The following is a 12,522-nucleotide window of genomic DNA, read 5'->3' as shown; positions in this document are numbered from 1 at the left end:
GAATTGAATGAAAATATGAAAACACAAATAATATAATATGAAGCAATTCTTGGGTTATGATATTCGAACCTAATTTCCATAGCGGTTTGTTAGAAATTTACTATTTTTTATAACTAACAATTGCCAATAAAATTAAATAATGGATAAAGAAATGCTAAGGGTTTAAATTGTTATTTGTAGAAAGAGAAAATAGATTTAAAGAAAAATGTTAACTGATTATTAATTAAAAAATTAGTTTCTAATTTTTTATTTTATTTGATATATAGTATCAGTTACATTAAAATTTAAAGGAGAGTAAATGAATCATAGTGAGAGAAATTTTTTATTCTAAAATTACAAAAGAATAATGTAAATGTCAAATTAAATATGTTTTTTTATCAAAAATATTATTTGTACACTAAAATCAGCCACTATTTATGTATAAATACATGTGTGATTTAATTTATTTTTAATGTGTATTTATATTTTAATACATATTTTATCTTAGTGACTGATTTTGGTGTATACGTAACATATTATGTAAAAACTAAATTGCATGATGGAATAATGAAGGGCATTTTGGATACTTTGGCATCATCTTTGCAGGAATGGCAGCAAAATCAGGAACATCTAGTGATGTAAGTCTAGTCCAACTTGTGAAAGTATCACTTTTCCCATTCACTTCACCTTCGAATGAAAATTAAAAATCTACACCACCTTCATTACCCTTTTTGGTTTGTGATAGAATAAAATAAGATACTAATTAATAAACAAATACTAAAGATATGGGTTAATTTCCAAAAATGTTTTGGAATTATTCAAACGCACAAAAATATTAACGAATTTTATTATTGATAAAAATGCCTTTAAATAATTTAAAAATAAAATACTCTCAAATAATTTTAAAATACGATAAAAATATTCAACAGTAAATATATATTTTTAAAAAATATCTTAAAAATTAAAATTTAATGCAGTTTTTTACAAGAATGATTATAAAAATAATATATTATTATACATAAAAATTGGTAATTTTTTGTTAAGTATATAATTTTTTTATAATTATTTTTGTTAACAACCAATAATACTTTTAAAAAATTACAAAATAATATATACTTAACAAAAAATCACCAAATTTTAAGAATAATAATATCTCATTTTTCTGATTATGCTTGCAAAAAATTGCATCAAAATTCAATCTCTAATGTATTTTTTGAGAAATACATATTTAATGTTAGTTTTTTTTTTGCAAGATTATCTAACATTAAATATGTATTTCTCAAAAAATATATTAGAGATTGAATTTTGATACAATTTTTTGCAAGTATGATTAAAAAAATGAGATATTAATATCCTTAAAATTTGGTGATTTTTTGTTGAGTATATATTTTTCTTGTAATTTTTTTGTTAACAACTAATAATACTTTTAAAAAATCACAAAAAAATATATACTTAGAAAAAAAGTATCAAATTTTAAGAATAATAATATCTCATCTTTTTAATTATTCTTGTAAAAAATCACATCAAAATTTATTCTCTAAAATAATTTTTGAAAATATATATTTACTGTTGGGTATTGTTGTTATGTATTTAAATTATTTAAAGGTATTTTTGTCGATAATAAAATTCGAGTGTATTTCTATAAACATTTAAATAATTTGGAGACGTTTTTGGTGGTTAACCCAAATATATATATAAGAGATATTAATGTCATTTAGGATTATCTATCAAATTCGAATCGACAATACTGAATTATTGATTAAATTATTCAATCAAAATTATATAATATTTGAAAATATAATTTAATTAAATATACTAAATTATTTAAGGTTTTTTGGCTATTAATTTACATAAAGTTAGGTGTAATATAACTAGAAGCGGCATAAAGTGTGCGTTGAAAACCTGGTATGAACATACACTCGATTAGTTCTTAGTCAAAAGACAAAATCAGTCTACACAAGTTACAAGCCATTAATGTGACTTTGGTCGGTCAAAAGATTATTCTACCACTGTTCACACAAAGACTGGAAAAAGGGGCTGTAATACATTTTGAAAATGCTAGAATTTCTCAAGGTTTTATGTTATTGTGAATCTGTAATAACCTGGCCAGAAATTTGATATAACATCCATATTACGGTCAAATTTAATATTATATCACTGTATAATTCGGTCAAACATTATAATTTGGTCAAATGTTATAATTCGTTTTTATACACTAAAACGAATATCATAACATTGTCTTAATATGATATTATTTTTTTAATATAAATTATTTTTAAAATTAACTGCTAATTTTTCACCTCACATATAAGAGAAATAAGATATTTTATAAATCAAGAGAAGAGACATAATTTTTTGGTGAATTCTATAGTATTTTTATTGTGGTACTTAAATTGTTTAATTTATCTTTTAAAATAAAAAATATTTAAAGCAAAAAATAAATTATTTAAAATCTATTAAATATTATCTATTATTTTTTTTAGTAACTTAATCACAATGTTAAAGACACTATAAATCCAAACTTAATAAAGAAATTAGTACTAAACTTATTTGATAGTTTATTATAGTGTTGATTAAAATTTGACTGCTTAGTATTTTTAATATTACTTTTTTAATTAATAATCTTTAACATACTATATAGATACATAAAAAAGAAAAATAAGATTATGTAATGCACAATTTGTTGCGAAAATTAAGGTTCAATAAGAACCTGTCTAACAGCATAAACAACAAAAATATTTTTTTAATAATTTGTACGATTAAATAGGCAATATCAAAGATACTCAAAGTAATAAATATAATGACAGAAAGTAAATAATCAAACATATGAATTTTATCGTGGAAAAATTCCTCTAAAAGAGGGATAAAAAAAACCATGGGACCTAGTCCAATAAAATCTTCCACTATCAAAATAATGGGTATACAATCAGTCTTCCTAGTAGCACTAGAGCATCTCAACAATCAACAAAATACATCATCAAAACTGATAGAATCAACATAAACCCTCCATAAAGTGGATATCTCAAATCAGACAAAAAGAGAAAACAATACAACTAGCAAGTTATATTCTAATGTTCATCTCTACACCAAGAATAACATACTAAAATTTCATAAGAAATGGAACAAATTTACTGGTTTAATCGAATCAAAATAACATGTCCTTTTCCCCCAAATTTTTTTCTTCTCTCCATCGAAGCTCCTTGTTCATTTCTTTCTTTCTTTTTCAAATGAGAGTTTCAAAACTCTCTCTCTCCCTTTGTAGCTTAAAAGCCACTTTATTTATTTATTTATTTATTTATTTGATTTTAACTTGTGGGCCCTATTTAGTTAGAAACTCACCAACAAATCTTTCCTCACCAATTCAAATGGAAATAAGCTGCTCCACCAAGCTTGCTTTCTTTTTGTAGGAATCAAACTTCACCATAGGTAAACTCTTAGTCATTATATCTGAACCATTATCATCAGTATGGATCTTCTCAAGCGTATATGACTTCATCTCAAGCGCTTGACGTATCCAATGATACCTTACCTCTATGTACTTCGATCTGGAATAAAACGTCAGATTCTTGCTGAGATGGATAGTACTCTAACTGTCACAAAATTACACAAACTTTTTTTGATTGATGCTTAACTCTTGTAAAAATTTCTTCATCCACAAGAGTTCCTTAGAAGATTCAACAATAACAATGTATTCTGTCTCTATAGTAGACAAAGCAATACATTTCTAAAGTCGAAATTGCCACGACACAACTCTCCTGCAAAAGTCATCATATAATCAGAAGTAGACTTTCTTGAATCAAGTCCCCAACCATATCCGCATTTGTGTAACCATCCAACACAGGTTGGCCATCCCCAAAGCATAAACAAACTCTGGAAGTGCCATTAAGGTATCTGAGAATTCACTTTACTGCTTGCCAGTGTTCCTTGCCAGGATTAGAGAGAAATCGACTAACAACTCCAACAGCATGAGCAATATCCGGCCTGGTGCAAACTATAGCATACATCAAACTGCCAACTGTAGATGCATATGGAATCTTCTTCATTTTTGCTTTCTCTTTCTTATTTGTAGGACATTGCCGTGAACTCAACTTGAAATAACTAGCAAGTGGAGTACTAACAAGTTTGAAATTATTCATGTTAAACCTCTCTAAAACCTTCTCAATATAATTCTGCTACGATAACCACAGTTTTCTTTTCTTCTTATCACGAGTGATACTCATGCCAAGGATTTTCTTTGCAGGACCCAAATCATTCATAGCAAAAGATCTGTTCAAGTCATTCTTAAGACTTTCAATCTTTTTAGTGTCATGACCAACAATCAACATATCATCAATATAAAGCAAGATAATTATAAAATCACCATCAGAGAATTTCTTAACATACACACAATGATCTGAAGAAGTCTTACTATACCCATGATCTTCCATGAATGAATCAAACTTTGTGTACCACTATCTTGACGCTTGCTTCAGCCTATATAAGCTCTTCTTCAACTTGCATACAAGATGCTCCTTTCCTTTAACCTCGAAATCCTCTGGTTGCTTCATATAAATTTCTTTATCTATGTCACCGTGAAAGAATGCAGTCTTCACATCAAGCTGCTCAACCTCTAAATTCAAGCTAGCCGCCAATCCAAGTACAACTCGAATAAATGACATCTTCACAACTGGAGAAAAAAGTCTCCTTAAAATCAATACCTTTCTTTTACTCAAAACCTTTCATAACCAATCGAGCTTTTTACCTTAGGCATGAGATATTTTCATCCGCTTTTAATTTGAATATCCATTTATTCTTGAATGCTCTCTTACTCTTTGGTAGCATCACCAATTCAAATGTATGATTCTCATGCAAGGATTTCATTTCTTCTTGCATAGCCTTCAACCAATCTTTCTTATGCTCATCAGACATAACTTCCTGATAGCTCTTTGGCTCCCCAATCTCAGTGTTCATCACATACTCATGAGAAGAGTATTTCTGAGAAGGATGATGCTCTCTAGTAGATCTTCTCAATTCAGGTTCAATTGGTGGTTCAGGTGAAACTTCAACATTTGGTGGAACTTCGACATCTGGCACTTCAGGTTGAAGTGTAGGTTCATTATACAAATCATCACCATCATTATCAATTTGTACATCTCCTCCATCAACAGGAGGTCTAGTGGAAGGACCAAGTTCATCATCAGCAGAACGTCTAACAGTTATTGTTGGCTTATCTATCTTTTCAAGGTCTTCAATAGTTTGGTCTTCAAGAAAAATTACATCTCAGCTTCTAATTATTTTCTTGCTCACCGGATCCCATAATCTGTAACCAAAGTTTTCGTGACCATAACCCATGAAGATATACTGCTTTGACTTTCCATTAAGTTTGGACCTTTCATCTCTTGGAATGTGAACAAAAGTCCTGTAGCCAAACACTCTCAAGTGACTATAGGAGACATCTTTCTCTCTCCAAACTTTCTCTGGAATATCACCATTTAGTGGAACTGAAGGAGAAAGGTTGATCAAATCTACCACACTCCTCATTGCTTCACCCCAAAAAGATTTAGGTAACTTTGCATGAGAGAGCATACACCTGACTCTATCATTAATAGTACGATTCATTCTCTCTGTAACTTCATTATGTTGAGGAGTCTTAGGAACCGTCTTCTCAAACTTGATCCCATATCCTTTACAATACTCTTCAAACGGATCCCTGTATTCACCACCATTATCTGCTCAAACACATTTCAGTTTTCTTCCTGTTTCTCTTTCAACACTTACATGAAAGTGTTTGAAGATATCGAGCACCTGGTCTTTAGATTTCAAAACAAAAGCCCACACTTTTGGAGAATAATCATTAATAAAAGTAACAAAGTATGATGCACCGCCTAGTGTCTTAGCATCCATAGTGCAAACAATAGAGTGAATTAAATCTAGAAAATGTGATCTCCTATGAGGTCCAGAACTATGAAATGATACTCTAGCATTCTTTTCAATAAAACAATGAGTACAAGTACTTAAAGTTGTACCTTTCACGAGAAGTGAGTGTTTTTGGCTAAGACGCTTAGTCCTTTCTCACTCAAGTGACCAAGACGTATATGCCATAAATCAGAAAAGGAATCATCAACTACATTCACATCTTCTTTGCACAACTTTGCTTGCAACCAGTAGAGAGTGGTGAGACTATTGTCTTCTTTAACAGCAATGAGAGCCCCCTTTGATAATCTTGTATTTTCCACTACCAAAAAAATTGCAATACCCCTCTTGATCTAATGCCTTCACTGAAATAAGATTGAACCACATATCTGGCGTATGCCTAACATTCTTCAACTGCAACTTGTAATCTATGTTAGTTTCAAGCCACATATCACCCATACCAATGATATCACACACTCCTTTATCTCCTAATTTGATCTTGCCGAGATTTCCAACAGTATAGGAAGTGAAAAATTCACGCTTCGAAGTGATATGGCATGAGACACCAGAAATTATAATCCAAGTGGAATCATTACCAATAAGATTCACATAATTTTCATCATATGTGATAAGAACATCTTCATAAAGAACAGCAGTAGTTTTTTTATCACTATCTTTACATTTGTCTTCGTTTCTTTCTCTTGATTGTTCTCTTTTCAAGAACCTACAATATCTCTTGATATGCCTCGGCTGACCACAATGGTGACAAATGAACTCCTTTCTTCGCTTGTACTTTTCTCTTGACTTGCTACGACTCTCTGACTTGTCAAAACTGTGAGGTTTTCTACTTTGACTTCTCTCCCGTGACTCTAAAATAAGTGCTTCTAACTGGGAGGAGGCATTAATCAAATCTCGCTCTCTTCTTTTGGCTTCTTCATTCAACATGCTTTCTTTAACCATTATTAACGTCAACTTTTCTTTTGGAGTTGAGTTAGTCAGTGTCACAACTAGAACTTCCCAACTATCAGGCAAAGAGCTCAACAACAACAAGGTTTGCAACTCATCATTCAAAGTGATTTCATTATTTGCCAGTTAGTTCACCGTCTCCTGAAAAATGCTCAAGTGCTCCGGCATTGATTTACCTTCAATATACTTTATATTGACAAGCTTTCTAATCAAGAATGCTTTGTTTTGCACATTCTTCCTCTCATATAACTCCTTTAATTTCTTCCACATCTTCTCGATATTCATTTTGGTGTCAACATGTGGATACACGCTAAGATCAAGCCATTGTCTAATCAAAGCAATTGCCTTCCGATTCAACTTCTTCCATTCAGCATCAGATTTAGTACCTTTGGATTTATCCCCCTCAACAAGATCATACAAGTCCTTCCTATACAACATATCTTCCATGAGGGTCTTCCAAATCGAGTAATTTTGGGAATTCAATTTGACCATATTTAGCCTATGAGTATTTTCCTCCATTTAATCAGCACAGAGATAAACAACCAAAGCTCTAGATACCACTTTGTTAGGAAAATTAAGGTTCAATAAAAACTTGTCTAATAGCAAAAGCATCAAAAATAATTTTTCTACAATCTGTGCGATTAAATAGACAATACTAAAGATACTCCAAGCAGCAAATATAATGACAGAAAATAAATAATCAAACACCAACATTTTACGTGGAAAATTTTTTAAAAGAGGGACAAAAAATCCACGGGACCTAGTTCAGTAAAATCTTCCACTATCGAAATAATGGGTACACAATCAGTCTTTCTAGTAGTACTAGGACATCTCAACAATCAACAAAATACATCATCAAAATTGATGGAATCAACATAAACCTTCTATAAAGTGGGTATCTCAAATCAAATAAAAAAAGAAGGTAATACAACTAGTAAGTTATATCTTAATGTTCATCTCTACGCTAAAAATAACATACTAAAATTTTATAAGAAATGGAACAAGTTTACTAGTTTAATCGAATCAAAATGACATATCATTTTTCTCTAAATTTTCTTCTTCTCTCTGTCAAGCTCCTGTTTTGTTTCTTTTTTTTCTTTTTCAAATGAGAATCTCAAAACTCTCCCTCTCCTTTCGTGGCTTAAAAGTCACTTTATTTATTTATTTATTTATTTTAACTTGTGAATTCTATTTAGTTGGAGACCCACCAACATAATTAATATAAATACATAAAAACAAAAATATTATCAAATGCATAATCAATATAGGCACAAAAACTAATAAGTACAAACAATAAATAACTTTTTTATTTATATAATTTTTTTCCTATATGATAAATCAATATTGTTTTCATATTACGGACCATAATCAAGAGTTAATCACCTTCAGTACTTGCTTCTGAGTTCCACATTCCCAAATATTAATCACTAACAGTCTAACATAACTTGAACGATTTCATATTTTTATTGTAACAATTTTTGTGGTTTACCACTTTACCCACCCCAGAAGCAGAATTTGAACATGACTTGCCTAAGGGCACCCTTTTAGTATTGAATGGGAGAAGAACAGATAAAAAAAGAAAAGGTGATTTACAGTGATACCAGTATTATTGTTTTTGTATTCTGCGAAAAGGTTTTTAGTCACAAAAGAATATATTTCGCACTTTGAGAAAAGCTTTTTCGTAAGACAAATAATAATTAAAAAATATTTTGCAACTGAAGAAAGTTTTTTTAGAAAAATAATTAAAAAAAAAAACACATTTTAAGCAACGTGCAAAAAATTTTCAAATCCATATGCATGTCATTTTCGTGTGTGATTCATTATGTGGCACTTCACACAATAATCAGTTAGATAAGGGTATCAAATGATCATGTTAAGTTATCTAATAAATCTTTCACCAAATGTGATAATCGATTCGTTTTATCTCGATAAATATATTAAAAATGTCAAATCATTCTTCTTGTTAGCAAATAGGACAAGTATGTGAAAAAGTAGGTTGACTTGTCAAAAAAATATATTTTTTAAATTAAAATTAAAATTAAAATTTTCCACTTTTAATTCCCCACTGTCTATTTTTTTAGTTTAAACAAGTGAAAATAAAAAATCTAATCCAAGAACAAAAATCAAAATAGAATGGATTTACAGATGCTTCGAAAAAATAGAAATGAAGGAATGATGACATGATAAGGTCATTTTGAAAGGAGAGAAAGTGGGTTAATGGTGGTGGCATGTGAGAGTGAACAATAACGAGAAAAAACGTGCTTGTAATCTTTTGTTTGTAATGGGGTTTGTGTTTGTATATCTTTTAAATTTGTTTGTTGTATTTAAAGGTTTGTGAATAGTTTAGAGAAGGAAGGTTAAATTTAAAATCACTATTTTTTAATTTTTTTGGTTATTTGTTTTTAACTGAATTGGAATTTAATTGTTGTTAGGTCTGTCAAGTTAAAATTTAAAAAATAATTTTATTGTCTTTTTACGATGCATTTTAGAATAGAATAATTTTTTGTTTTTGAACAGCTGTGACTTTTGTGATGTAAGTAATGCAGAAAATATTTTTATGTTGTCTTATATCAAAAGAAAACAGAAAAAGAATAAAAAAGAGAAAATCCCACTGCTATTAGTAACGGATTTAGAAAATTTTGTGAGTGGAGACAAAATATATATAATATAATTATACTTTGTTATTATAAAATATAATTAGTCTTTAAATTTTATTTAACCATTTTTATTTAATGGTCAATATAAGATTAATATTTTTATTAGTCACTTTTAATGTAATATTAAAATTAGTTTAATAAGATAATTTATTTAATTTAAAATTAATTTAATAGAATAATTTTATATATTTATAATCAAATCTAATAAAATATTGAGCTGAATTCTATTGATTATCAAATATTTTTATTGTTTTAAAATTAAGATGCTAATCTAGCGGTAATTTATAGAAGAGAGAATAATGTTTTAAAATATATTATTTTAAATGAATAAACAATCATAATAGTATTGAAAAGTTTACGTCTCTAATAAAAAATAACTCTAAAAGATGTTAACAACAAATAATAAGTCCCGAAGAACTAGAAATATATTAAATATATATTCTAAAAAAAGACTTTAGATATTATATTTTGATGAATTTTTTATAAGTAATATTAAAAAATAAGATCTTTTCATTTTCAAAAATTTATAATTTTATGTCAACTGAATTTTTTAAAAATTTTTTAATTGTGAATGATTAAATTTTTTTGAAAAATAAAAAAGAAAAATCTAGAGATCAAATTTTGCTCTAACTATTTTTGTGCATCTTCTAAATATTTATTTCAATGTTGAAAAAATAATTTAGATAAAATGGATGACTTCATTTATTAAATACGAACTTTTTTTTGTCACTTTTAATAAATATAATATTTTCAAATCATTCAATGATTATTTTGTCTAAATTTTTTGAATATCAAATTGGTAGTTATCTCTGTTTTGAACAAATAATCAAATATATATAATATATACAGACGACACAATAATAATATTCACTAAGTATATAAACATATTTTTTTAAATTTTAGGTTTATTTATTAGTTACAATTATAAAATAATAAATTTATAATTATTTCACTCCTTCTTTTTAAAGGTTATTATAACAAATTCATTTGAATCCTGAATTATATTACCATTTGTTTTTACATAATTAAAGTTGATGATGAGTAAAGTTCAATTATAATGGGTCAAATTGAACTATATAATGGGGGTAAATAAATTTTATTATTATATTAATTAAAAGATTTTTAAATTCTACTGGGGTACTTGCCCCCACTTTCTTGAACATGAATCCGTTCCTACAGTCATGTATCCTGATTCAGCCACTTTATGCGCTATAAACTACATATAATCTTCTCCACAATAATAGATGAATTTTTAATATCTTTCACAAAAATTACAAACACTAATTTTTCTAGGATTTAACCCAATCCTATTTGGGATAAACCCAACTTCTACCCAAACTAGATTTGACTAGATTCACTCCTTAAACTTTCAACCATTAAGTTCTCACTCAACTTAGCAAGGGAATCCTCTTAGGATCATGATATAACCAATAAGTACTCACCCAACTTAGTAAGAGAATTCTCTCAAGATCATGTGTACAAAACAGGATAACATATAAAAGAGTTTTGACATAATTTTATGAATTTTTCTTATAACTCTCTTTGCCTTTAATGGCTTTTACTGATTCCTTATTTATAGCCTTTTTTCATTGAAATGAAATAAAGAAAGATGAACACTGAAGAACAAAAACTTTAATGTAAACTCATGAAGGAGAAGAAGGGTTAGCTTGAAAGCTATGAAGATCCAACCTTATGTGCTCGCTCCTTAAATCAATCTCTTACCGTTTATCCCTTTAATAGAGGAGTAAAGTTTTCAAAGTATAAAACTTAGTTTGAACAGTTGACTTCTTCCCCAGACACAATAATAGCGGAGAAGAGAGATAACACAGTAGCAATGAATAAAGTTTACATGCATTTTTACCTAACTTCTTCTCTTTCTTTTTAAAATCTTTTCAAGAATCTGAACTATTCATTAATACTTTGGCTCCAAGTTTGATTCTTAACTCTTAATTTGTAACAGAGTTTTATAACTTCTAATTTCTTTAATTTTTCAGTTTGATGCTCGAGGGAGGATTGCATCTTTAACAAGCTACTTAATGAAGCATAAAAAAGAAAATTATTTTTTGAATCACCTTGGATTTGATCATTGTTTTTTTGTTGCCCTAACCTCTGACTTTCTTTTTTTTCTCTTTTATTTTTTAATTTTGGTAATTATTTTTTTTTTTTGGTTTGAGCCTAATTAGAGCTTCCTTTTTCTTGCTTGTTCTTGAAGTAATTACATGGCTGGAGAAAAAGAGATGTGGGAGAATTAATTTGGTTACAATTGCTTTAGTTCAAATAAAAATGTGTTATTATGGTTAGTGGTCATCAACTATTCCTTTGAAGCATGATTGATTTAAATGAATATTTATGGATCTGAATCACTTTAAGGCTTTGTTAATTTGTTATTGGGTCTATTTTGATTTTAATAATCTTCTGCATAATAAACAAACTAATCAAATATATAATTAGATTTTTAAATCCAAAATAATAATATCTGATTATCATCCAATAATTGTTATTATTTTTTTAAATTTAATAGTATTCTATGCCAATTTGGCATTTAGAGCTTCAAATTATAAAAAAAAAAACAAAGAGAAAATCAATTTCGGCTTTTATACTTTTAAAAAATTACTAATCCATTGAACTAATTCGGCCCATCAAACATTACGAGTTAAGCAATACGAATTTGGTGAATTTTCTATTTTAAAGAGCTCAAATTTCTATTTTAACTTGCTTTTTTTTGTTGAGTTAGGTGGGCTGACTCGGCTAATCATGACCCATTTGCACTTATTGGATCATATACAATTTTTTTTACTAGCCAAACAAAGGTTTAGATAAAATTTATTAGAGAGGTATTTATATTTTTTAAATAAATTAAATTACTAAGAAGAGAACCATTTTTCTTTAGAAAACCCTTTTTCTCTCCGTACTACTCTACCAACAAGCTCCATCCACCACCATGAGAGGTGAATATGTAAAAGATAGACATTCACGAGCTCAAGATCTAGGGTATTCTTCAAGGCAAGAGCAAGATCATACACAAAGA

At 28.4% G+C, this 12,522-nt stretch overlaps 1 protein-coding gene across 2 annotated transcripts in view; it reads left to right on the top strand.

Moving 5' to 3' along the window:
- LOC107473509 (probable aquaporin NIP7-1) overlaps positions 1-12,522 on the top strand; it is a 32,834-nt gene that overhangs the window by 1,224 nt on the left and 19,088 nt on the right. The window lies entirely within an intron of this gene.

The sequence above is a fragment of the Arachis duranensis genome, chromosome 2 (assembly GCF_000817695.3).
Source record: "Arachis duranensis cultivar V14167 chromosome 2, aradu.V14167.gnm2.J7QH, whole genome shotgun sequence".
NCBI lineage: Eukaryota > Viridiplantae > Streptophyta > Magnoliopsida > Fabales > Fabaceae > Arachis > Arachis duranensis.
Note: the sequence above shows the minus strand (reverse complement) of the source record. Positions and strands in the feature narration are given on the sequence as shown.